General features: G+C 45.1%; 1 pseudogene; it reads right to left on the bottom strand.

Annotated features, from left to right (window-relative positions):
* Window positions 1-3,818: 3,818 nt before the first annotated feature.
* On the bottom strand, window positions 3,819-25,560 carry LOC115460350 (annotated as a pseudogene).
* Between the last annotated feature and the right edge of the window lie 356 nt (window positions 25,561-25,916).

Below are 25,916 nucleotides of genomic sequence, written 5' to 3'. Positions count from 1 at the left end.
CCGTATCTTGCTAAAGATGTAAAAAGAATTGAAGCGGTGCAAAGAAAAGCTACAAAAAAGGTATGGGATTTGCATTACAAGATGTATGAGGAGAGACTTGCTGACCTGAACATGTATACCCTAGAGGAAAGGAGACACAGGGGTGATAAGATACAGACGTTCAAATATTTGAAAGTTATTAATCCGCAAACGAATCTTTTCCGGAGATGGGAAGGCGGTAGAACTAGAGGACATGAAATGAGATTGAAGGGGGCAGACTGAAGAAAAATGTCAGGAAGTATTTTTTCATGGAGAGAGTGGTGGATGCTTGGAGAACTCTTTTATTGATAAATCGGATAACAAAAACCAGTAACAGTAGTATCAAAAACCCATTATAAGAGCATCAACATATGTACATATATACAAAAAAACAACCCCTCCCCCCCCCAACACCCAAATAAAATCAGACCCCTCAAAACAAAATATTCATGGCGGTTTTAACCTTGCGTGTTTCCACCACCTTGTAGCAGTACCAACCCCCACCCTCACCCGCTCCCACCTTTCCACCTCCTGGACTGCCCTAACCACATCCCAGCTAACCCGTTCCACAGACCTGTATTCTTGGCGCAGGGAAACCCCGCAACGCGCCATCCAGAGGTAGAACCTGATGATAACCGAGATCAGGAACCCCATTACTGGCTCCAGCTGCCCATGACCTTGCATCCTCCCATACACCCAGTCGGCATAGGTGTACTGCTGAAAGGACAGTATCCCTAGTAAGGAGGCCACCCTGGCAGCTACTGCCACTGAAAAAGGACAGAACCATAAAAAAATGGTCCATCGTTTCTTCTGTTTCTAAGCATTCCCCCCTCGGACAGTCCCGCTCCTGTGTTTTCCTGTATGTGAGATTGCCTCGTACATAAAGCTTCCCATTAAAGGACAGCCACGCGTTGTCCCTGTACTTCTGTGGGATCCTTTCTGATGTTATCAACCGCAAGCCCTGCCGAACCACAGGCCCAGGAGCATCCCTGAGTGCTAATTATGATGCAAACCTCTGGGCTCGCACCCTATCCACCCACACCTCCCTCTTCCCTGCTTTAAGTTCCTCCACCAAAATTCCCCACAACCGCACTAACTTGGTCATGGTCTTATAATAACTCACCCCCTCCGGGGCCCCCACCCTTAAGGCCACCACCCTCCCCCCACCCAACCAAGGGACCCAAAATCTTCCCCACCACTGAAGAACACTGGATGCCCACCCCAGATTATATTGGAGGAAGAGAGAGCTGAAAAACAGCACTGGATTGACCATCCCCATTCCCCCTTCCTTCCTAGACAGGTATGTAATGTTTCTTTTCACCGGGTTCAGCCGATTACCCCACAACATCTGAAAAAACACGCTGTAAAGCGCGGTGTAACATTTCTCGGGTAACAGACAAATATAACTAAGGAACAAAAATATTGGCACTATGTGGGATTTGATCAGCCGAACCCAGTCCGCCATCTGCATCTTCCAGCCCTTCCATCTTTCTATCCTTACCCTGGCCTCCTGAATTTTCTGCTCCCAGTTCCATGTGGCATAATCCCCTGACCGAATGTGGACCCCCAAGACCCGCATCTCCTTCCCTGTGTGTGGAAAAGCGTCCCCCAATTCGAATCCCAACCCTACTGGTCCTACCCACAAACTGCTACTCTTTTGGTGGTTTACCTGTGACCCGCTTGCCTGTGAATATTGTGAGATTATTTCCTTCAAGTGTTCCCCTTCCCTCTTACCCGCCACCCACACCGTGATATCATCCGCATACGCCATCACCCATAAATCCTTCCCCGTGCACACCTCCACTCCCCGAAGTCCTGCTTCCCCACCCTGCTCCAAATGCCTGATAAATGGATCAATGGCAAAGGCATACAGCAAGAGGTTCAAGGGGACACCCCTGCCGTTACCTCAAACCCCTTGCCCTTCCATCCATTTACCAGCGGAAAGCACTGGGCCTTTGTATATAACAACCAAATTTGCGCCACCCATCCCCTTGGGAACCCATAGTGGAGTAAGACCTTCCATAGGAATTCCCACTGTACCCTGTCAAAGGCCTTTTCCTGGTCCAGGGCAGCCATCAACCTCCCTACCCCCTCTACCCGGCTCCGCTCAAAACCCTCCCGAACCCATGCTGCTGCCTCAAGTATCCCTCTACCCGTCACCCCACAACCCTGCGAGGGTGCCAACACCTCCCCCGATACCTGCCTCATGCGTTTCAAAATCATATGGGCAAAGATTTTACGGTCACTATTAAGTAGCGCTATGGGCTGCCAGTTTGAGCAAGGCCCCAATGGCCTCCTCCACTTCCTGCAGCGTCCAGGGCTGTTCCAGGACCTGAAGATGGGCCCCCCTCTTCCCCACCCCTGGAGTGTCCTCTATATATGTCCCTGTTTGAGAATTTGTTTTCCAGATAGGCATTTAAAGTGCTCTCCCACCACCTCCAGAATTCCTTCCCTTGTATCCCTCACCACCCCTGTTACGTCCTGCAGACTTCCCACCACCCTACGCTCCCGTCTTTCCTTGCAGCATGCAAAGGGATCTGGGCTGAGCAATGTCCCAAAATCCCTTTCATACGCCAATGAAGAGTACCTGTTATACTGTACCTTTTCTAATTCAATTTGTAGGGCTTCTATGTCCCTCCATTTTTGAATGGCCATCCCTAACCTAGTCATCTCCCTTCCCTTTCTTCTGGCTTGCTGTATAAAGAAAAAACTGGTGCGTTGCTTCACCATCTCCCACCATTCCCCTGGCAAGGAGAAGAGACCTTGGATTGATAATTGGTCTTGTACAAATTCTTGATACTCCTTCTGTACAGTTTCCTCTTCCAACCACCTCATGTTGAGTCTCCAGAGACCCCGTCCTGACCGGTGAGCCCCTGCACCTCCGACCACTATTAGTACTAATTTATGGTCAGAAAATTCTACCTCCATCAACCAAGGCCCCTGCCCACAAGCCCCTTTCCGTACCAAAAACCGATCTATCCTACTCTTACAAACCTCTCTAGTAAATGTAAACCCTTCCCTATCCTCTAAGTGTTCAACGCGCACATCCACTAATCCCGCTCCCTTCATAATGCCCCCCAAACACACCCCATCATATCTGACCCGTGCCATCCTTCCCCCACTTTCCTGTGCCCTCAAAATAGTATTAAAATCCTCCCATATTACCTGCCGAGATGTATACAAATATGGTTTAATTTTTCCAAACAACAAAGCGCGCCCTCTTTTACTCTGTGGCCCATAAATGTTAACAATCCATACTGCCACCCCGTGCAACAATACATCCACCACCAAACACCTCCCTATGTCCAATTCTACCACCCTCTGTATAACTAACCTATGTGTTTTGAAAAGAATTCCTACTCCCCTATATCTTTCCCCTGCCAATCCCCAAATGGAGGGCCCCCATCTCCAGGCCCGCTGTGCTCGCCTGACTGCATCCATCGTCTGCAGCCTTGTTTCTTGCAGCAAGAAACAATCTGCAGCAATCCGAGAGAGGCCATCAAAAGCCACCACTTGCGCCCTCTAGGAGGCAACACTTGCCACATTTAGTGTGGCAAAGAACAACAGGACATACATCTGCTAAAACATTGGAAATAATATCCCTAAAAGAAGTTAAATAGAAAAAATATGCAGTGTGTACCACTGGTACATTTCTGTACATGATGATTTATTTTCTCTTGAGGCCGCTTTTATCTTGTGGTGAGTTTACATTCCAGTGCCCGTAGCGTTTTCTTCTTTCCACTTACTCTGTGAGCTGGTGAACCAAAGGGACATACACATCAAACAGCTGGAGTTGGAGATCAAGAATGTTCGCAATGGTTCAGGCAACTACTAAGTCGCCGAATCTCTTCATGCTGTCTGTAGAACATCTGTAGCAACTCATTTTCTGTCTTCGGTGGGGGCAATCAAATAAGTCAAAGCCATTAGATACTAAAGCTTGTCTCAACTCCTTGACGCACTGTTCTCCTTTCTTCTGTACTTTTTCACTTTGAACCTTGGCTTGCTGCTGAAGCTCCCGCACCAACACTCTGCTTTATCCTGGAACATTTTTGGCTGTGTGGTGGTCAGGGAAAGCTCTATGTGAGGAGTAACTACTATGGAGTGCAAATCCTCTGAGCCTGGTCTTAAGGATATCAAAAGAGGACCTTTATTAATTCCGCTCAGCCATTCCTGTGCTGTCAGTGCCGATTTACCTCCAGCCGTCAGTGGGTAGATATCTTCCTGGTACGACTCTGACTGATGGGGTACAAATCTTGAGACTAGATTCTACAAGTTAATCACTATTAAAAGCCTTATTGAACCAAAGATTTCACAGGCAGATATGACCAGACCCCTCTTTGGCATGACACCAATTTCTTTCTGTAACAGTAGGGATCGATACTCTGACACATAAATGCTGTACATAGCTGGAAAGGGAGATGGAAACATTAAATACTATGAAATCAGTACAGAGAAGCCTTATTTGCACTGAGTGTCCTGGTCATAAAAAGGGAAAAGGAAACCAGAAGATCCATCCAAGTCCTCCTGTTCTAAAGGCAAAGAAAGGTCATCCTGATCCCAGAGGGCAATTTGCCAATTATTCCATCTAGAAGTCCCTGTGGACAACAACGTTTTGAGATTTCCTGGAAATAAAACTTTGCTTGCTTTGTGAGACTTGCAGTTAGCTTCCTGCAGAACTACTCCCTGGTGTGGGTCAAGGACCCTTATTTTTCTATCCTTGCAGGCTGTTGCTAGCAGACTTCCATCACTGTTAAAAGACATGGAAGAGGGGCGTTTCAAGATGGCGGACGCTACTCAGTAGCGATCACCGAGGCTCCCTGGACTTACCCTTTACTTAAAAGTTTCCGCGATTAGAGATGCCGCATACAAAAAGAAAGGGGGTAGTCAAAAGCCTACCATCTGCAACTGCGGCTGCCCAAACAGTCCAGACAACCCTCGATGGTTTCGCCACGAGTACTCCACGGGAGAGGGCGAAAGGGAGCTCTGCTGAGGGAACGTTCGGAGGAGCGACGATTCCCCTGGAGCATGACACCACACTTTCCTCCCCAGATCTCAATCCTCCTCCGTGTCCTGCAGACCTTAGGGGGAAGGTGGAGCTTTTGGCGGCGTCCGAAGATGGCGCCAAAGAAACCTCAGTGGATGGAGCCTCACCCAGAAAGACTGCAGAAGATTTACAACGGGAGCTTTTTGCTCCAGCGGAGGTAACCCTGGGAAGTATCTGGGCAATGTTACAGCATTTAACTAAAATTACTATGAAAGCTGCTTCGGATACAACCTCTTTGGTAACAAAAGTTGATTTCCTGAATGACTCTGTAGAAAAGATACGGCAGGAAACAAGTTCTCAGAGAACTGTTTTTCAACAAGAAATTGACTCGTTAAAAAACTCCACAGAAAGCCTGATTAAGGATAAAATAATTCTACATAATAAATTAGACCAGCTTGAAAATTTTAACAGGCGTCTTGAGAATAATAAATTTTCCAAAAATGCCAGAGTTGAGTGCACTTGAACTATTTAAAAAATACCTTTCTGAAGTTCTCAATTACTCCTCTGATTTGATGCCTCCGATTAACAAAATATATTATCTCCCAATTCCGCAAAAAGAGGAGCAGAAGAGAAAATCAGAAAATCAACCTATACAACCTCCTGGATTACAAGACTTGACAGCTTTTTTGGAACAGTCTATGAGTGATGTTCAATCTCGCACCACTTTGCTAGTATCCTTTAAAAATGCTCTTAAAGAATTCCTTGGAGCGCGAGTGTGGATATACCCGGACGTAACAAGAGCTGCTCAAGAAAAACGTAAAAAGTTTCTTGCATTGAGAGAAGAGACTAAATTGCTGGGAGCTAGTTTCCTATTATCGTATCCATGTAAATGTTTGGTAAAATATAAGGGTAACAAATATATATTTTACGATCCGGACCAGCTGAAAAGTTTTGTTGAATTAAAGAAAATTGTCAAGTGACTCCTAGGGAAAGTTTTGAGAAATATAGTTTAACCGTGGATTAGCGTTCAGGCCTGTTTGCTTATTTAAAATAATATTCTAGTGTTCTTCTCAACTTTAAGAATTCCCCTCCTTCTTTTAGTGGTCTAAGAAGAGAGGATTAATTTCTAGTAAATGTATTTGCTTTGTATTATTTAGGTGTTACCCTCATGTTTCTATTGCAAGAAATTCTTGTGAATGTATTGCAAAATATAAATAAATAAATAAATAAAAAAGACATGGAAAGCACCACATCTTTGTGAGAAGCTGCTGTTTTCACTGGGTTCTGAATTACAGACTCCAGGGTGTCAAGATTCCATATCAGTATCAGCTCCGTGGACAGAAGACCCTCTTCTTCTGCCACCTGGCACCTGACCCAGCCTGTAAAAAGAATCTGTGAAGCGCCTCGCGTCTGTCTGGTGATTTGCTTCCTTTACACACAGAGTATTCTGTGAAATGTGATTCCCTTCTACTAATGGCCCTGTCGACTGAGTACGATTGTTGGTATTCGTCTGCTTATTTGCCGAATCCAAGTTAGTTATTTCCAGTAGTCCTCTATAGACTTTGTTTGTTGGTGCATATTTCTTCTGTTGTTGGGTTGTCTGTTTAGTGATTGTGTGTTCATCAAATTCCCTCTGCCTCTTCTTCCTCCCCTCCCTCTCCCCTTCCAGTGTAATAGAGTAAATTTCCCCCTTGTTCTTTTTGCACTACTGGTAGATCCATGATAGAGCCTTTTTTCCAGATTTTCCCCAGCTGAAAAACCTGTTCTGAAAGATTGGATCTAGGGGGTGTGGAGAATAAGGGGGCCGATGGGTCAAAGACATCTTCATTATCACTCCTTATCCTTGTGGAGAGCAAAACATATCGTGTTGCATGCATTCTTTTAAAAGTTTGACTATAATTTTTATATACTTTTAGATTTATACATTTTAATACTTTTTAAGGATGACAACTTTTATTAATTTGTTGTTGATACATGAATTTATTTTATTCCAATATATATGTTAATGACTCAGATATGCTATTTTATTTAATTTTAATATACATGTCAATGATATTTATATTCTTACTCGAAATTGATATTCTTAAGTCTGCATAGAAGGTTCTGAGTATTATGGAGGATATACTAAAACAAGCCACCATGGAGGGAACTATCTTCCAGCTGTTTCTCTGCTTCTGCATTGTATTGGATACTGTTCTGTAATACAACCCCCCCCCCCCCCCTTGTCTGCTCGAGAAATTACTATAGAGGTGTCCTGTTGTAACTCCTTTAAAGCTTCCCACATAGGTCCTTCCATATTGTTTCTTTGACTCTTTCTAACTTCTCCACATCTCTAATGACCCTTTGTTGGGACGTATTAATAACTGGGTCCATCGGACTTGGAGGAACCCATGTGGAGGATAAATGATATGCATGACTAAATGAGGTCTGTATTTCCTCGTTTTGTTGTTCCCCTGTATTTTCTTCCCAAAATTTCTTTAAGCGTAGTTTTCTAAACAATATAATGATCTACGTGTATCAAAAGAGTCATGATGACTAGTAGGTACAAAAGACAGACCTCTCGACAACACCATTTGTTGATTTTTAGTTTGAGTGTATTTAATATTTCATCTAAAACCCCATGTTGTCTCCTTGTTTGTCATTTGGGTCTTGCTCCTCCCAGTTAGGATGAGTTGTCCATTGTTGTATAGGTTCCTGGGCTAAAAAAAAAAGCGGGGTTCTGCGTTAATCTGTTCAGTTAGCGTTTTATCAGTCTGTGTGCTATTTGCCTCTGCTGAGAAGTCACTAGAGGAATTTATAAATCCTACTTTTTCTGTTTTCTATTTCTCCTAGATTTATTTCTGTCCATCCATGGATACACAAAACCATGCATGTAATCCTGTTCATCCCTTTTGAATTTGGATATTTTTTGTTTTCTTACCTGTATTTTATACTTTTCCATCAACTCCTTATTCTCCTCGTATTTCTTTTCCAGTGAGAGTTTTAACTTCTGTGTTTGCAACCTCACCCAATCTCTCCAAGATCCTTCAGATACTCAGCAGTAAAATCCCAGTGCTGCTCCAGTAAGAGATTTAACTTTCCAGATGATTTGATGCTGTATGTTCACAACCTCACCCAATTTCTCCAAGATCCTTTGGATGCTCAGCAGTGCTGCTCCAGTGAGAGCTTTAACTTTTCTGTACCCAACTTTGCCCAATCTCCCCAAGGTACTTCAGATCCTCAGCAGTAAAATCTCAGGGCTGCTCCGGTGAGAGCTTTAACTTTCCTGATGATTCAATGCTGTGTGTTCGCTACCTCTCTGTCCTACTGTCATTCCAAAACCCTCACAGTGATCCTCAGCAGTAAAATCTCAGGGCTGATCCGGTGAGAGCTTTAACTTTCCTGATGATTCAATGCTGTGTGTTCGCTACCTCTCTGTCCTACTGTCATTCCAAAACCCTCACAGTGATCTATGTGTGAGACATATCAACTCCTTACTGATCTAAGTATCCTGGAATCTGACTACAGCATGTTGCAATGCTCTGTCAGATTTATGGGGACAGTTTGGCCATGTTCTGAGGATTTATTTATTTTATTTATAACACAGTTTCTATACTGCGCTATCAAACTTTCTAGTTGGTTTACAATTTCCACATATACAATAAAAACAGATCAATATCAAAGGCCTCTCCAAAAAGGAATGCCCTCAAACATTTTCTAAATTGAGAATATTTTATGTGAAAGGAGCGAAGCTGTGGAATAGACTGCCAGACCAAATTCGTCTGTTGAAGAATTATTGTCAATCTATGAGGCTCTGGCTACTGTTGCTGTTATGACTTATAAAAATAAAAAGAATAAAAAATAAAAGTGAAAGTAAATGAAGATAATTAGGCATATTTCAGAGGAGAAAAGACCTCCGAGACCTCAATCGGGGTCAAACTGCATGTACATTTTGGAGCACAGCTTTACTCTTGTAAGGAGTCCACTCTCGATGATCGATCTTAAAAACTCCTCACTGTTTTTTTGTTTAAACTTTCCAATTAGTACAAAAGAGAATTCAAAGGACACTATGACAACGCATCACTTATCTTAAAGAGCCCAATCGGACCACTGTTTCACTTCGGTTAAAGCTTTCTCAAGGGCAAGTGCAGTTTGGTTAAAGCTTTCTCAAGGGCGTGCTGTTTACTGCAGTGTCTATTTTTTTAAATCTTTAACGGTAATCTGGACTTACAATTTAAAAGTTCCTGGTGAAACCCACATGACAGATCCTCCTTTTCCATTTCAAGCTGGTGCCTATGACATCAGATGCTGAAAAGGGACATTTAAATAATATATTCAAAACTACGTAATTTCCTTCAACATGTTGTACAGTGTATCACTGAAAAGTGTTTAGCTGGAAAGCAATTAATGACGTGGCTTGCTCACAGAATGCACTACTAAGCACTTTCAGGTTCCTTGTACTTGAATTTGAACATATTATTGCCACAAGCCTTCATGCCAATGCATCTTTAAAAATGCCTGCTGGAAAAATTAAATACAAATGTCCAATATTGAATTGCACAGTTCATATTAATAAGGGAATTCCAGTGAAGCGAGATGCAATTTCCAAAGCCATGTATTTGCTTCCGTTGACAAACCAACTTCCGCTGTATAATGTTGTTCAGTAATCAATAAAACATGGTCCATTCTAAAACAGAATTTAGACCATACAGTTCCATAGTGCAGGAGGAGTGGCCTAGTGGTTAGAGCACTAGTCTTGCTATCCAGAAGTGGCCAGTTCAAATCCCACTGCTGCTCCTTGTGATCTTGGGCAAGTCACTTAACCCTCCATTGCCTCAGGTACAAACTTAGATTGTGAGCCCTCCTGGGACAGAGAAATATCCAGTGTACCTGAATGTAACTCACCTTGAGCTACTACTGAAAACGGTGTGAGCAAAATCTAAATAAATAAACACATAGTAATATAACAAGCAGATATTATAGGACATTTCAAATCTGCAAACGAGTAACAGAGAGATTTACAATCATGTTTTTGAAAAAACTTACTCCATTAATAATTATGCTGTTGTCACCCTAATTAGTGTTCTCTCCTTATTCTGCTGTAAAATTCATGTGTTGTACTTCTCTACTTTTGTAATTCATGTAAGCCACATTGTGCCTGCATTTGTGGGAAAATGTGGGGTATAAATGAACCATAAATAAATCATGTAACCCAAGATTCTTCTGTAACACTAAATGTCTATGTTCTAATTTAATTCCACTATTCATGATGTATTGTAAGCCACATTGAGCCTGCAAAGAGGTGGGAAAATGTGGGATACAAATGCAATAAATAAAGAAAGAGGAGCACCGGCACACAGGGTCAGTATGAGAGATCAATAAGGGTGGCTGCATTTCCCTGCTGTCTACGGAAAGCCTGCATTACAGGTGAGCAACTCAGTCTTTTCTAAAATACTGGGGAAAAGCAATGCTAAATGCAGAACCATTTATAGAATGAATATAGAGCAGGTACAGCAAATTATAAGTGCCAATGCCCGTTTTACTGTTTCCATGTGTTCTGGCATTTGTATAGTGGCCTGATTCACAAAACCATACATGTAAGTGGTGCCAATTAACTAGCAAAAGCCAGGTTTTTAGGGGCAAAAATGAAAAGCTGGTTTAAGGAAAATTACCCCTTTAATCCCTCCTTTAAAGCCCTGGCAGAAACCAGCACATCTCTGCAACCTTGGATTTGGTGTAAAAGCTGATGAGGACATTTTTCATGAAATGTACATGTAAATGGGAAGTAGACATATCAGTTTCAGCCTGTCCAAGCCACTCCAGCTTTCCGAATGTAAACGCAGCTATTTACGCCTGTAGATGCTTTGCAATGACTGTCTTAGTTCATAACCTATAGAAGATATATAAAACACCAAATAGACTTTTCAGAAAATGAACAGCACATCCTGAGTTGGTGATTGCAGTTTAATATTGGAATTCTTGGACCTGCGGTATATATGAAACCATCTTTAAATAAAAAAAAATTAAAAAAGACTCCAAAAACAAAAGAAATGCTCATGCCACTTTGTCTTTGGTCTTATGTGTATAGTTCCCCTGGCCAGTCGGCTTCTGGAAATCACTAAAGACCAACCTGTTCGAAAAGGCATACCCTACTGACCGACCCAACTTAGGTGCCTGAACCCAGCAACACAACGAAACCAAAGCCATAATGAACACTTTATAACTCTTCTTCTCTACGATTCTCCCAATGTGTTTGTAACAGATCAACCTCTTTGATAATAACATCACTTTGTATTTGTTTCATCACCAGAGGTGGTTAACGCCTCACGGTACTATGTAAGCCACATTGAGCCTGCAAATAGGTGGGAAATGTGGGGTACAAATGTAACAAATAAATAAATAGATCAAGTGGCAATAAGGAAGCGGGGAGAAGACAGGCAGAGAAAATTGTGAGACTTTTCCATGCAGTGCTGTACAGTGGGAGCTCAGATAAAACTTCTCTTTATATTGGATTTCTACTCCAACATAAATGTCTTGAACACCCTAATGGTCATCCCAATGTACAGCTTGTTACAAGGACATCTGATAGCATACACAATGTGGTCACTCTTGCAATTGGTAGTCGTTTTAAGTTTGTACGCTTTCCATCATAAGGATTCAAAAACTCTATCAATTCAACTATCACTGTACATATTTGACATGTTCATTTAGACAATTCTGTAGTAGGAAATATCTTTTAATAAAAGGTTTCAAAATCGCCTGTTTAAATTTTTCTGGAACGATACCTTCTTCCAAAGATTTCTCCATTTTTGACATAATTTGGTTAATAAATCTCTTTTTTAAAGGCTTTTACCATCTTAGGTGAGCATATATCCAAAGCATTCATGGAATTAACCACACTACTACTATTTAACATTTCTATAGCGCTATTTTATCTACCTGAGATATAGTTACTGGGGAAAAAAAATCACACTAATTGTTCTGTATCAATCCTTTCTATTTTAGGAAGAGGATAGGCCAGAAAAGAGACTGCAGATGTTTTCTTTAAAAAGTTAGATATACAGATGTGACAAATGAGGCCTTGGGTAATTTGATATGTATCATACACTCCATGCCTTTCGCCAGCGATTGCCAAACCTGGTCCTGGAGACCTCCCAGTCAGTCAGGTTTTCCAGATATCCACAATAAATATTCATGAGAGAGATTTGCATGCAGTGGAGACAGTACATGCAAATATCTCTTAAGAATATTTATTGTGGATATCCTGGTGCCTCTAGGAGCAGGTTTAGCAACCACTGCTTTACACATTAAAGGTATAGGTTGCAGTGTTTCAACCAAGGTAGTTTAAAGACAGGAGATGACACAATGTCCAAAAGCTGAAGCTTGCCTTCTCCCAAGAAGGTTTTAATTCTCCCCAATGGTGCTGCTGCTGCTGCCATTTTGGTACACCCTAAACAATGTAATTGATATGGTGACAAGCTCCATCCACTTGGTTCAGGCCAGATAATGCCATGATAAGCTCAGGCCTTCTCCTGTCATTAACCCACCTTGGTTTCAACATAAGACATCTGGTTTTCTGGGAGTCAGATGGCATGTTCATGGAGGCAGGGATACAGGACTGGAACAGACTTCACCTACAGTTGACCACCATTCCCCAGGGGTTCAGCCCCCAGGTGCAGGTGGCCGGCAGGACTTACAGGATCCAGGAACACACACAGGGGAAAGGACTCAAGAGCAAGCTTGACTAACAGGGCCAGGAATCAGGACACAGAACTGGGGACAGCTCCCTAGGTAACAGGACTCAGCAACAAGCTTGCACAAACAAGGACTGGAGGGAAAGGCAGAGGGAAACAAGAACACAAAATAGACAGACAAGGCTAAACCCAAAGCTGGGCTACAACTACCACCTAATACCAGAACACAAGAGAAGGCTGAATCCCAGGCAGCCACCAACACACAGAGAAATAAAACAGAAAGCCCACAAACAGACAGAACACTGAGGCAGAAGGCAGAAACCCACAAACCAACACACTAAGGCAGTAGGCAAAAAGCCCACAAACAGACACACTAAAGCAGAAGGCAAAAAGCCCACAGACAGAACACTAAAGCCAACGGCAAAAGCCCAGAAGCAGAAGCACACCAACTGACCTATAGCGATGCAAAGGCAAACTTAGAAAGTTCCCAGGTGGTAATAAAGGCACTACAGGTGAGGTCACCAGCAGGTTGCGGCTCAGCAACACAAGAGCAGAGCACAGCCTGGCTGGAACAGGATCCCAGAATGGACTAGCCTGGACTGGAACGGATTTCAGGATTTCCACCCAGGCTTCAGAATTTACACGCTGACTTAGCTTGGCTGGAAGAACCCCAAAGCAAGTCTGACAGGAAATATAGTCACAATCGTGACAGCAGTGTTGTTGACTGCCTGGGTGATTGTTTGCCAGATTAGGTCTTTGGTGGCAGTTGACAGCCATATGCTCAAGGCCTCAAAAACTCCTTAAAGTTGGTAAGAACCATGTGGAGGATGAGGTCATTTTCATCCTCTGAGAAGCATGGAGCCCTGAGGTATGCTTCTGCCTCATTTTGCTGCTCCCTCTTCCTGTCACTGCTGGTAGGTCTTTTGACTGGACACTTGCCCTTTCTCCCTGGGGTGGATATTATGATGCATCCTCCTGGTGTCTACAGTATCCTTCACAATCCTCCACATGTCACATATGTATTTCTTCACTTCCCATTTCCCGTAAAGAGACCACATCACACTGATACACTTGTGCCCACAAACACTCATGATACGTGTTTTTTTTATTATTATAGGGATCACTAAGAGTATATAGAAAGGGGCAAAGGACGATGGTTTTCTGAAGTAACGTCATACGGGGATTGAGGGACATAAATGTGTGATGATAACGTATGCGTGCACATGAGATAGGCATGTCTATATATGTCTATAATAAAGTGTCACATGGTGAGCCCATTTTCTTTGACAATGGAAAACTTACCTGGAGACAGACAGCACAGAATACACTCCATTCTACATAAACTCAGATCTCATGCATATTCATTGGGGAAATCCTGAAAATTATTTGCATACAATGGAGGCAGTGTACACAATGCATATTCATTGGGGAAATCCTGAAAACCCGACTGGACTGCAGCCCTTGAGGAACGAGGTTGGACAACCCTGATCTAGGGGGTCACTTAGTACTGGTTTGCATGTGCTAACACCCTTATGGCATATTATCTGCTCCAGGGTTCATTTTATGCAATGGACTTGCAGTAGGTAATGGTTGATAAAAACATTGATATGCAATAACCATTACATTATTAATCACTAATCAGAGATAGCAAAAATGTCCAATCACGTGGAGGAAAAGGCTCTTTATGACACTAACTTTACTGTCCCCAGGGCTGACAGGAAAGCCCTTTAACAGCCACTGTCACTGACAAGCCTTCCAGGATCCAGCATGTACGAAGAGATGGGACATGGCAGGCCTTGAGCATGCATACATACTGGGATGCTAAACACCCAGCCATTACAGCGATGTTTAAAGGACTTTCTTGCATTGTTGCACTGCCACCCCCTCCCCCTGAAGACTATATTTTTGAGGGCTCTTATGGATCAGGGTGGTGGTGGCAGGGTTAAGTGAAGAAGAGAAATGCTAGACACCTTGAAGAGGGGGTTGGAAGGAGAGAGATGCTGGACACTGGAGGAAGGGGATAGGAAGGGGCAATGATGAATACAGGAAGTAGATAAGTGTGCCCCCTGCTCCACCCCACCCACAGTCTCCCCTTCCCTACTTTCCTCTAAGGTGCCAATACCCTTGCACTGGCCTTGGTTCTCCCTGCCCATTTACTTAGTAATCTGATTAAATACAGGGAGACTTTCATTCCAATTCATAAATTCTGTGTCATGAAACTTCTGCTACAAAATCAATCTGGAAAAGAAAAATAAAGAAGGAGGGCAGAGAGCAATGGCCAGACAAATTCTAACATTATACCCTTTCAACTGTCATGATTTACTGACTGAACCAGTTCAAACTTCTGGAAGCTCCTAAAAACCAGAAAGTTTACCAAGCTGTACAAGGTGACTTTTGCCATCATATAATTTGAAATCTATACACCATGCTTGAAGACTATCATTACAGTGCAGAAGGTGTCAGAGAGACACGTGACTTGCTAATTTTAATAATGAGGGCTAAAAACAGGGATTACAGAGCACTCACTGAGAAATCAGAGTGAAACTTTAGAAAATTTGGGACTTTTTAAAAATTTCCGTTATGTTCATTTTCTCCCACAAAAAATAAAAAGCATACAACCCATTTCATCTGTCAGATTCATTCCTAAAGGAGACATGTAATTTAACTTTGGTGACTTCTGTGTTTCTTTAAGATAATTCAGTTTACATTGAAACAGAAGTGATGTGTTAGGGAGGGATCTAGTCCATCCTAAGGATTCACATGTTTACATAGTCCAAGGTCTTAAGATACTAGTTCAAGTTCCTCCCTATTTGTATTTAAATGGGGAAAAAAAGGTGATAAAACAAGCTATTGTTAAGACCATTTTTGGTTCTTAAAGACTCTCACCCACCTCTTTACAAAGCCACACAGCAATGCCGACAAAGCCCATTCAAAGTAAATGGGCTGTGTCGGTGCTAGTATGGCTTTGTAAGCAGGGAGTTCAATGTTTCCTTTCCTTCCCTGTTTGCACTTCATTTTAAATACCATGTGCAAAGAGACAGCGAGTGAGCAAACAAGCTATGGATAAGACCATTGTTATTACAAAATGCAATTCTCCAAAGCTATTTACAAATGTGATTAACTTAATCACATTTGTAAATAGCTTTGGAGAATTGCATTCTCTTCCTCAGATAGACTCAGAGAACCCTTTGCAGAAAGGTTCAAGGTTCACTTTATTTGATTATTCACTTACGGAGGACCCAGCACAGTGGTGTAGAATAATACTAATAATGAAATCACACACTCTAGGACAGCACTAGAAAAACAGGGTAGAAAAGGAAGGAATAAAAGGAGTTCTCTGATTGGTGTGTTCTCATGCCCCTGGTGCCCGACTGCAGCCCATCAGCGCAATTTAGGAAAACATGTAAACATTAAACACTAGAGGCCCTTTCAAACAGGTATGTCTTAGGGACACAGAAAGCTTTGCAGTAGAGCTAGCATGCTACTGTAAAAAAATACCATGGTATGCCATAATCAATGAGCATGCAAAATACTGCTGCATTGAAATCATGGCAGTAATCCGCAACACAATGATAAATGTCAGCTTTCCTGTCAGTGCCTGCGTGGTGATTGGCTGAGGCGCTGACAGGAAGGGTGACACTGAGGGAAAAAACAAACAAAAACTGCTTTCAACAGGGCTCCTAGTGGCCTTTCTCTCCCCGACCCTACCTGAAACAACCCCTCCCAATAGTATAAAATAAGTTACTATGAGGCATATTTTCAAAGCACTTAACCTTCCAAAGTTCCATAGGTTTCTATGAAACTTTGGAAGGCTAAGTGCTTTGAAAATATGCCTCTAGGTGGCCTAGTGGACCTTCCAACCATCTGATTTGACTCCGCCCTGTCTCCAACCCCAGCATCTACACCTAAGTGCTACTCCCTGACCAGATCCCCTGTCTCCAATTTAAAGAAAAAAATCCCTGGAGTTTAGAAGCTCCTCCCCCTGAGCCCTCCAGACCTATACCTTAAAAGAAGCAGGAGCGATGACTACTCACTCCTGCCATCTTCAAAATGGTGGTATCCTGCCCCATGCGAGCCATTCTGGGGATGTACTAGGTGGGGCAAATCTACCATATAAAGGAGAAGTTGAGTTGATATGGCACGATTGTGTGTTGTGTTTTTTTTTAACTTTAAATTATTTATTTATGCAGTTTCAATATTACATTCATATTTATACAAATGTGAGAAATTAGAAATATACAATAAGTAATGAATTAACCACTAAGGTTAAGAAATTTTACCTACTACATTGACCACACTTTTGGAGGCAAGATACAAGAAATTATATAATTGAGAAAGGGAAAAAAAATCAGAGAGGGGAGCATAGTATGCACGCTAGCGGTATTAACAGCATAATATCCTGTGTGAAGATTCAGGTATGAGCATCATCCTTTTCTTTAGCTATGATATATTCCTGCATTTTCTTGGGTTCAAGAAATATATAATTAACATTATTTATGGATACAAGACATCTACAAGGATATTTTAAGATATATGTACCACCTAGGGCAAGTATTCTAGGTTTTAAAGCCATGAATTCTCGTCTTCTTTTTTATGTGTCTTTATTTAAATCAGGAAATATTTGAATCTTTTCACCAAAGAATTTAGCATTCATATGTCTAAAATACAGTTGAAAAATATTATTCCTGTCTGGCTCAAATGCAAATGATCCTAAAAGAGTTGTTCTTTGTGTTACCACTTCTAGTGAGCTTTCCAGGAATTCAGTAATAAGTTCATGTTGGGGTTCCAAGGCCTGAGTTTTTATCCCAGTTATATTTTGAGCTCTAACAATAGATAGGAAACCTTCCATCGGAACAGATAAAACTTCTCCAAAATATTTTTTAACATATCCATTGCAGGAATCAAAGGCGCTTTTGGGAAGTTTAAAAACCTTAAATTGTTCCTCTTCCCTTGGTTATCCAGATATTCCAGTTTCCTAACCAGAATATCCCTGTCCTTGATCACTGTTCCTGTTAAGCTTTGTAAGATCTTAAAAAAATCTCAAGAGTCCTTGTCTGGCAGAGTCCAAGTAAATGAAGATAAAACTGATCAATTAAGTGGAGAAATTAAGACAGAAAAATCTTCTTTAATTGAATTTGTTACCTGAATAAGGGTAGTGTTCAAACCCTGAATAGCATCCCACAGGTTTCCATTGTTATCACTGCTGGTTTTTTATATCCTCCGGCTTCCAACGGTGTAGTTCCCAGCTTAGAAGGAGAAGTGAGGTTATCTACCCTCACACTTCTCCTTGATGGCATTTCTGGGGTTGAGGTAGTGGCAGGACCTCCTCCTGCTTCTCAAAGACTCAACTCCTCGGGCGACGTCTTCTTTTGCAACACTGCCGCCAACAAACTACATCCGGGTCTTGGAGGAGCTGTGAGCGAAGGCGGGCTCAGTGAAGCCGCCTCTATGCTACGGTCCGGCTGACAACCATCGGATCTAACCAGCGCGGGCATCTGTGACTCCAGTTTCTGGATTCCAAATTCCTCCAGCGTTGGTTGGGGTGAGATGAGGAGAGGGTGTAGCGAAATTCGTAGTATTACCTGGGATACATGTCTTGAAACAGTTGCCTGGTCCACGCCGCTGGAATGTCCCTGTGGCTAAGAACTGCAGAACAGTAAGCAGCTTTGCAAGGCCAGGCACTGCATGAGATCTATGTGTGGTTGGGTCGATATCATCTCTAATTTCATGGTATAGTTGATATATAGCTGTTCTGGTCAAGCGGTAGTCATCCACAATTTTTCTGTCTGACGTCTTCCAGAACCAGCCGTGGACAAAACACGTGGGTGGGGGAGCCGGCGTGGGCGAACGTGGACAGGGTGTTCTAGAATGGGTTCTCTTTGCTCCTGTTCCTGCATGGCAGGAACGTGGTCATAATCCATGCCAGGGAAAAAGTTCAACTGTGCCAGGAAAAACCCACCATCCATTACTTCTTGTTGCAATTCACGAGCAGGGGAAACACGAGGAGCAGCGCTTGTCTGTAGCGCACACAATGTACATCATATTTAAGCGCCAAGAAGCAGCCAAACAGGAAAGACCATAATCGTGTGAAATAGAAGCCAATTCGCTTCTCTGGGTCACGTGCAAGAGAAACGCGATAGAACACTCAGCAATGCTGGATCACTTCGGCAAGGTCCTCCAGTGCCTGTTCTCCCATGCGCAGGGTCCGGGCCATGTCCTGGAGCTCATTCGGGGGAAGGTTAATTAGGGGGAGAGGCATATGGGGAGATGTGGCGCGGTCTTCAAGGATGGGAGCAAAAGTGGAGGTGGATCAGTCCCGGGTAGGAGCAGGAGGGATGGTAGAGGTAGCACGGTCAACAGTAGGAGTGGGGGGGATAGGGGAGGTGGAGCGGCAGAGGGTGGGAGCAGGGGACATGGGCGAGACACTGCGGTGAACAGGTACAGGTGCAGGGGCGAGACACTGCGGTGAACAGGTACAGGTGCAGGGGGAGGGAGAGATGGGAATTCTTCACTCTCCTCACTTTCTTCACCTGTGAGGTCCACTGTGGCACCTGTCAGAAAAGACAAAAGAAGGACTGTCAGAAAGCTTCACCACGAACAGCTTTAAAATGCACACACACCGTGATACGCAATAACAATAATTATTAGTATCAATTGTATTACAACACCAGACGCACACAGCGCAGAACACCTGATACAAACAGATAGCCCTTGTCCAAACAGTGAGGGAAGTAATGGGTGACAATGGAGGAAGGGACAAGGGGAGAGCACTTGTGGCTAGGAGCAGAATTTTAAAACTCACCATACACAGGTACTGGCTCCATCTGGAACAGCTCCAGGACGGGGGTTACTTGCTCAGGCGAGGTGGAGGCAGCGGCATGGTGTTGGGAAAGGGCGAGGGAAGTCTGAGGGAGAGCGTGGGAGGGGGGTAGCAGGAGGGAAGATAGGACTTTGCGGGGGGGGGGGGGGAGAAGGGGAACCAGGAGGGCTGGTGAGACCGTGCGGCTGAGAGGGTGAGGCAGGAGGGCTAAAGTGTGCTCGGGGTGGAGAAGAGGAACGGTGGGAAGGGCCGTATCTTGGTGCAGGGAGCCGCAGAATGGTATGCCGTGATCTCTTGGGGGGGGGGGGGGAGACGAGAGGAGGGGCCGGGACGGACAAGGGCATAAGGTAAGAGGTGGGGACCAGGGGTAGGAGCAGAAGGGCGGGGAGGAGCAACACCAGCCAGGGACCCCTTGCCGGCACCATCATCATTCTGATCGTCATCGTCATCATCATCAGCCTTCTCCACAGCATCATCCTCCTCCTGCTCCTGCTCCTCCTCCTCTTTCTCTGACACTTCTGGCGAGACAAATAGAATTTTTGTGATAACACCCCGAATCATCAAATGTCATGCAGCAGACTCACGTGAAATCCAAAAATACCTGGGCTGTTGTCAAGGTTGGCCCTGACCTCACGTAGCCATCCTGGGTGGTCCTTCCTTAATGCCCTCGCATGTTTTTTAAGTTCCTCTACCTGTCAGATGTAGACAAACACAAATGGAAAAGCAATGATGCACTGTCATGCACTGTCGTGCCACATTTCACCAGATACGATATGATATTCTATGATATGATATGATATGATGCACTGTCATGCAGTCCTGTACACATTTGTGCGCCCACCGAGGCACACTCAAAATCCGCTGCGTGGCTACGCCCCTGCTGTCATGCACATTCACTGTACCCACGTTCTAGAAAACAACTTTGCTGTACATGCACCGCACCCGTTTCACATACATGTCCAGCCAATACTTCTTTATTATTATTTATTTGCTGCATTGGTACCCCACTTACAGATCTTGGGAATGAACAACGCTTATTGAATAGGCGCTGCAGTGTCCTCCAGCCCTGGTCCATCCTCATTATGTTCCTCCTTTTCCCTGCACGAGGGAAAAGGTGCTTCTCGTTGATAATGAAGAGTTGGGCCAGCCACAGGACATCGAGATCTGAGAAATTTGGTTTTCTCCCTCTTGCAGCCATAACGATGGCTATATAGCACGCTAATACGCACGCACTACATTGACATGGTTATGACACGTTTTCTTTAAGCTTTATTTAAAAAAACCTCCATGTGCCCAACACTGCTTGCCTATACCCCTGATGTGCTGTGACTGGTGGTGTCTCTGTTTTTGGTGGGCGGTGTCTTGAGTCACAGCCTGTGCAGGGAGAGAAGGCAGAGACTGAGAGTCTGAAGCTGTGCTGTTTGTGCTTTGCAGCCTGAGCAGGAGGTTGTTTTGAGCTGTGTCCCACATGGCGGGGGGGGGGGGGGGGGGGGGGGGGGAGGAATGGCAGCCCAGACAGAGGTAAGGCGCTCTGGTGCTGGAAGCATCTGGGGCTGGTTCAGACATCAGAGGCAGGCTGATGTGCTGGAAGGGCAGCGATCTTGCTGTAGTCTGCAGGCCAGCGTCAGTGAGCAAGGAGGAAGGTGTTGTTTGTCTTTTCTGAGCTGCTGATGTGCTGGTCTCCATCCCCGTGGGAGTTGGGGAGGGCGGCATGGCAGTCCCGTTAGGAGTGGGAAGCATGGCAGCGTCTAGCGAGGTGGAAGGGTGCTCCTGGTCTGTGGAGAGAACCAGAGCCCTTTTACCTTTCTTCCTTTGTGTTTGTGGAAGGGTGCTCCTGGTCTGTGGAGAGAACCAGAGCCCTTTTACTTTTCTTCCTTTGTTTTTGTGGAAGCTGCTTTGTTTGCTCAACCAGGAAGTTTGTGAGAGCATGGAGTCTGTGCTGGAGACACAGGGGGCAGGCAGCCATGAGATGGGCTGTGCCCAAGCAACGGACACATACTTGGTGTGTGTCTGCTGTGCTCATTTTCTTATTGCAGCCTGGGCATTTTTTAAAAGCTGGTTTCTTTTGTGCAGGGTGTAGAGAGAGAGAGCAAGAAAATCCGACTGTTTGCAGGGCGGATAAGGTAAACTGAGGCAACACGCCCAAGCAGGGACATATATAGTGCACACTGCACATGCTCAGAGGGATCTGCTCAAAAGGTTCCTTTCAGCTCTGGGAGAGCAAATCCGTTTCCGGCTCGTCGGATGACATCACCAGTGTGTGGCTGACTCATCCTGCTTGTCCATGGAGAAAACCAGGAAGCAAGCAGAGGCTTGGGCAGGCAGCAGACAGTAGAATAAACCAGGAAACCAGCAAGGTCAAAAACAGGCAAAACAAGCTTTCAGGGCAGGAATCGCAACAGACCAACAAGGACAAGAACAGGACTGAAGAGCTCTGTTGCCAAGGCCAAGTCTGAAAGTTCCCAGGTTCTTAATAAAGGCCACATACAAGGGAGTTCACCAGGTAAGGGTGCTGCTAAGTTCCAAAAATCCCAAGCCAGTCTGGAAGGCTGGAAGATCTGGACCGGACCGGCATGACTTCTGGAACATGGGAAACAGCAAACAGACAGTCCATCACAGCCATCAGGTCTGACCACCAGGTAGCGAGATGAATGAGAGCATGAAACAGGGGCACAACCGTGACAGCACCTCCCCTTCAAGGCTCCCCCAGTCTCCACGGGTGATTCAGGTCTTCATGGGTAGGAATGATGAAACCTACGGAGGAGTTTCAAAATATGACCAGGGGTATCTGGGTTGGAACTTGAACAGGAATCAGGACTGGAACCCAGAATGAACTCAGCATCTTGACTGGACTCGGAACTCGACCTGGACCCGGCATCTGGCCTGGAGCTAGAACTCGGACTGGACTCAGCGTCTGGGCTGGAACTCGGCTTGGACTCAGCATCTTAGCCAGAACTGGAACTCGACTTGGACTCAGCATCTGGGCTGGAAGTGGAACTCGGCCTAGGTTCAGCATCTTGGCTGGCACTGGAACTCGACTTGGACTCAGCATCTGGGCTGGAAGTGGAACTCGGCCTAGGTTCAGCATCTTGGCTGGCACTGAACTCGGCTTGGACTCAGCCTCTTGGCTGGAGCTGGAACTCGGTTTGGACTCAGCATCTTGGCCGGAACTGCAACTCAGAGCGGACTCAGCATCTTGGCCGGAACTGCAACTTGATCCGGACTCAGCATCTTGGCCAGAACTGCAACTCGATCCGGACTCAGCATGTTGGCTGGCACTGGAACTCGGCTTGGATTAAGCATCTTGGCTGGAACTGGAACTCGGTCTGGACTCAGCCTCTTGGCTGGATCCGTGAACAAGAGCTGAACTGGGACTGGGACCCGGACTGGAATCAGGAACTGAACCGAGACTGGCCCTCAGAAGGCTCCCCCAAAACTGCATGTAAGCCCTGTACTCGGGACTTCCACAGCGCCTTCTTTCGGCGTCAGCTTCCAGAGTATCCCGCAGGGCTGGATCCGAGAGAAGTTTGTAGCGGTAGTATGCCATCATGATAGAAGAATCAATCGCCGAAACTGGGTTTGCAGAAAACCCAAACCCCTAGGCACGCTTTCTCTCAGCTGCAGCTTCAGGAGTATTCCTCAAGGCTGGATCAAGAAAAAGTTTATCACGGTAATTTCGGAGCATCATCAAATCATCAAGAGCAGAAACTGGGTCGAGACCGAAATCCAAACTGGAACTAGGGGCTGGACCTGGGCTTAGACCCGGATTGCCAACAGAAAAAACAGTCTTGGGCTGGAAGCCCAGCTGGAAGGATGATCTTGCCAAGCTCATGGTCTTGGCAATCTGTCATGCTGGTGAGGAAAAGTGAGCCCTTGGGCCACTGCTGAGGAGCAGCAGCGGCAGGCAAATCACCCAAACGGGAGGCAAGGCAGACCACAGACAGACGGGCACAGGCCGGACTGGAGCAGAAGCACTAAGCAGAAGCAGGAGAATAGTCCATGAGTCACGCAGAGTCTTACCGGCAGGCAGCAAAGCAGCAGGGAAACCAGGAACCACACAGAGTCATCTGTAGGCTGGCGGCAATCAATAGTAAATCAGGAATCAAGCAGAGTCTTGGACAGGCAGCAGACAGTAGAATAAACCAGGAAACAAGTAGAGTCTTGGGCAGGCAGCAGACCGTAGAACAAACCAGGAAACCAGCAAGGTCAAAAACAGGCAAAACAAGCTTTCAGGGCAGGAATCACAACAGACCAACAAGGACAAGAACAGGACTGAAGACCTCTGTTTGTTCTGTCCTCCGACAGCCTCGCACTAGTTTATAACGTGATCCTAAAATGTGTGTAATGCCTTTACTGTTATTCTCAGTCCCAAGGACTATCATTGCTGCAGTTTCCCACTGGAAAAATACATGAGCAATGCACTGTGGGTAATGTAGTTCACAGGCAGTGCAACCACACTTGTTTGGCTGTGTAAGAACTGTTACCACTGGTTGTGAGGCCGCCCAGACCTTCCCTCTCTCTCTCTCTGCCAAGCTTGGCTCTTTTGTCTTCCTGTTCAGTCTTACTATCTGTCCTCAGAGGTCAGCCAGGTATGACCTTTCCCTCCTATCTCTAGGACTACCCCTTGCTATCTGATGGCAGGCTCTGTCCCCATTGGTCTCTATCTGCTCCTCCCTGTGTGAAGCCCCAACACTTCTTTGTCCTTTCAGCCACGAGGGGCTTCTTCCTCCATTATAGCCATGGACATGGAGCTAACACCATCTGGCTCCACACAGCTCTGTCCTGCTGAGAACTCCCTGTAAAGAACCTGTTTTTTTACCCTGAGAATCTCTCTTTCCAAATGAGATATCGCACATTCCAGTCACCCAGCTTTGGACTATTTCTACCTGTTCAACTACCTTCACCTCCCCCTGCAATACAACTACCTCTCTTCAGATCTCCACCTCCCACAGCCTCCAGATTAAGAAGTCTCTGTATCCTGAACATCTATCTGTGAGTAAATTATCTGTGATTTATTCAATAAAAGAGATTTCATAAAATAATAGAGACTTCAGGTGATTGCTGTGCCAGGGTTATACTCCATGATATTGGGGCTTCTAATTATCAAGCTCCAAGAGTCATGACACTGTTGCCAAGGCCAAGTCTGAAAGTTCCCAGGTGCTTAATAAAGGCCACATACAAGGGAGTTCACCAGGTAAGGGTGCTGCTAAGTTCAAAAAATCCCAAGCCAGTCTGGAAGGCTGGAAGATCTGGACCGGACTAGCATGACTTCTGGAACATGGGAAACAGCAAACAGACAGTCCATCGCAGCCACCAGGTCTGACCACCAGGTGGCGAGATGAATGAGAGCATGAAACAGGGGCACAACCATGACAGGTACTCCGCAAATGTCCAGCTGAGCAGGCCTCTTGCCAGGAGACAAGCACAGACACAGCACTCCCGTGCCTGTCCCTCTTCAGGATCCCCTTGCCCAGGATTTACCAACTCCAGACCAACAGTCTTTCTTTTGTCCTTTATTTGCTTTTTCCAACACAGTCTTTGATACACACAGTTAGCAGGTTTTGCTTCAACTCTCCCTTCACTCCCTTCTCATTACCCCTGGGAGATGAAAGGGTCACACCCAACCACTGTCAGTCTCTAGCACCTGACCCCCTCACTCTCCTGACCCCAGTTGGAAACCCTCACCCCTGGTTGGAATGCTTCTGTAGCCACTTCTTTCTCTCTTTCATTAAGTCATCAAACCATGTGGCCAGGAGCCCCCTTACTTGCCCTCCTTTAGCTTGTGCTAAGGCAGAAATGTCCATGGGCTCTCCTTCTGAAGGCTCCTCTCTCTTCAATCCTTCTCCTCCCTCTCCAGACTGCCAGTCCATGGGCTCCTCTACAACCCTCTTTACCAGCTGCATCCCATCATTATCCCACTCTCCCAGCTGTTTCCTATTTGGTTCATCCAGCCCTCCCAGATCCTTCTCCTTTCCCCTAGGATTCTGGGGCTCATAGTAGGGGTAACACTTCCTCCTCCTACCCGGCCTCAAGGGCTGCTGGGACTTGTAGTCCTTCAGTTTCATTGCCCTCATTGGTGAAGGAGACAGGCTGCTTTCTCGCACCGGCCCTTCACTTCTGATTCTGGGCCTTTCAGCTCTGTCCTCCTGGGGTGATCTAGGGTACCCAAGCGACCTCCCCCTTCCCGCTTCCCTCGCTGTGCGACCCTCGGTCCCCGCCTGATCACACAGAGCATTAGCTTCCATCACACAGCATTCCCTGTACTACAGCAGTTCCTCTACAAGACTACTTTCCTGCATGTATTGGAACATGTACTTCCGTTAATTGTGATTCAGCGTCCAGTCCAGCGTTTTTTTAGTCACTCAATTTTTGCACAAGTCCGCGTCTGGGTTCCCTGAGGAAGAAATACGAAACGGGACCG

The sequence above is a fragment of the Microcaecilia unicolor genome, chromosome 1 (assembly GCF_901765095.1).
Source record: "Microcaecilia unicolor chromosome 1, aMicUni1.1, whole genome shotgun sequence".
NCBI classification, from domain to species: Eukaryota; Metazoa; Chordata; class Amphibia; order Gymnophiona; family Siphonopidae; genus Microcaecilia; species Microcaecilia unicolor.
This window is presented reverse-complemented; position numbering and strand designations above follow the sequence as displayed.